This window comes from Chlorella variabilis (genome assembly GCF_000147415.1).
Source record: "Chlorella variabilis unplaced genomic scaffold CHLNCscaffold_6, whole genome shotgun sequence".
Lineage (NCBI taxonomy): Eukaryota > Viridiplantae > Chlorophyta > Trebouxiophyceae > Chlorellales > Chlorellaceae > Chlorella > Chlorella variabilis.
The window spans coordinates 747,175-749,319 of NW_005435082.1; positions in this window are offsets into that span (position 1 = coordinate 747,175).

Consider the following 2,145-nt stretch of genomic DNA (forward strand, 5'->3'; position numbering starts at 1 on the left):
GCTGGAGTTCAGCCCCTCCGAGGTGGAGCGCCTGCGCAGGAAGGCGGCTGCGGGGCAGGGCTCCGCCGCCTCGCCCTTCTCCTTCAAGCTGCCCGGCTTTGGAGGCTGAGGCGGTGGGGATGTCGAGGCGACCGCCCACCTCCCCGCTCCCCGTCCGTTGTGCTGTTGGTTGAGAGTTTTTACGGCTGCTGCCGTGTTGGGCGCCTGCTGCTTGTTGCTGTGAACTTGTTGGATGGCTATCGATCCGTTTGCAAGGCTGGTTGTGACCGCTGCTCTGCGTCAAGATCAGGGGAGAGGGGGAGGCAGTGGCCCCGACCGCGCCTTGTGCGTCGCTGGTCCAGCCAGGGGGCTGGGCGCCTCTTGAACTGCCTGGCCGCCTTGCAATCGATTCAAGTCCCCCCTGGTGATCCCCTGCCATCGGGTGATTTCGAGGAGGCTGGATTTCAAGGAGAGGTCAAGGGCTGCTCCCCTGCTGTGCTGTGGAGGTTCACAGCAGGGCTCCCGCTTTAACGGCCCCCAAACCGCCCAACTAACCCACAGCGCCTACTTAAACACCATCAGCACAAACTGCGGATGCTAGCGAGGCTTGGGTGACGGTCAGCGCACAGAGATGGAGACGAGCGACGCGGAGGCGTGCCCACAACTGAACCCGCAGGGCAGCCTGGAGCAGCCTGAGACCGCGCGGCACCCGGATGGGCGGCCTGCCAATGAGGCGGAGGCGTTCAACGCCCCTACCCCCGACCGGGTGCGCGCGAATGTCCGATGGCAGCGAAACTGTTGCCTCCTGCGGGGCGCCGCGGACCCTCTGACGCCCCTAATCGCCTTCCTGCCAATCAGGATGACGAAGGCAAGCGTAGGAGGTTCTCGTTCGAGACCTCACGGGAGTTGGCGGCGGTGGTGGCGGCAGGCGCCGACTGCTCCTCCAGCACAGGCCATGACTCGGCTGCCTCCACCTCCAGCAGAGCGACGGCAACCAGCCAGGAGGAGCCGCCTCCCGTGAGCCAGGGTGTGGATTCGATCCTGCGGTCCTACCTGGCCAGCTGGGGACAGCGCCTGGTGCACCTGCAGCCAAAGGTGAGCGGGCGGGCTGCGGCGGCAGAGGCGGCGGGTATTGCCGATACACCTGCTGAACGCACCCCCACACCTCAACCAATCGCCGTGCGCTTGCCAGGATGCACGGGCCGCCAGCGGTGCTGCCGTACGGTCGCCAGACCGGCTGCCGACCGCCGATCGCCTGTGTCCTGCCCTCTGCGACTGCTGCAGGTGTACATGACTGAGCACCTGAACGAATGTGGGCTGCACCTGTTCAAGTGCCTGCGCCAGCTGCAGGTGCAGGCCTGCTGCGAGGGAAAGTTCCCCATTCAGGTGCGCCGCGGCTGCGGTAGGCGGCGGCGGGAGTGGGGGGGCGGTTGACCGCGCTGCCAGCCCAGTGCTCAACAGCTGCGGCTGGGCAGCGCCTCCATGCGTGCCGCCAGCAGCGGCATCAGCTGGGCAGGGCGTCCAGCGCACCAGGCTTTGACCGATCAACTGCCGTCGCTGAATCCCTAACTCCAACTTGCGCCATTGGTACTGCCTTTCGTACTGCCTGCAGTACCTCTCCAATCAGCAGCTGCTCATCCACGACCTCGTGGCCTGCTGGTGGGTGGCCCTCAAGCACTGCTCCGTGCGCACAGCAGTGCCCAACAGGTGGGCAGCCAGGGAAGGAAGGGGAGGCGGGCGGGCGCCAGGGGCCTGGCGGGGACCTGCCTGCCTGGAGTGCCGGCATGGCCCCGAGGCTGCCGCTGCCTTTGCAGCTGCCCCCACACCCCCTTCCGCACCACTGCATCCTCTGCTGGGCGAGGCGTGCGCTGACAAGCCAGGCCTCTGGGCTGCCACCTGCAGGACGCTCATGTGCCGAGCCACCAGCTCCAGCCCCGAGCTGCTTGTTGACCGCGAGCTGGCGATGCTCATCGCCATTGACTGGGAGGTGCAGGCTGTTCTGAAGCAGGCCGGCCTGGTGCTGTGACGGGCGCGCCGCGCCCAACAACACCAGCACCCACCCGCCCGATGGCAGCCCACGCCGCTGGCGCCCGGCTGCTGCTGCACAAGCCGCGGCAGTGGGCGGCTGGCGTGCGACTGGCGCGCGTGCCTGCCGCCCGTGCTGAC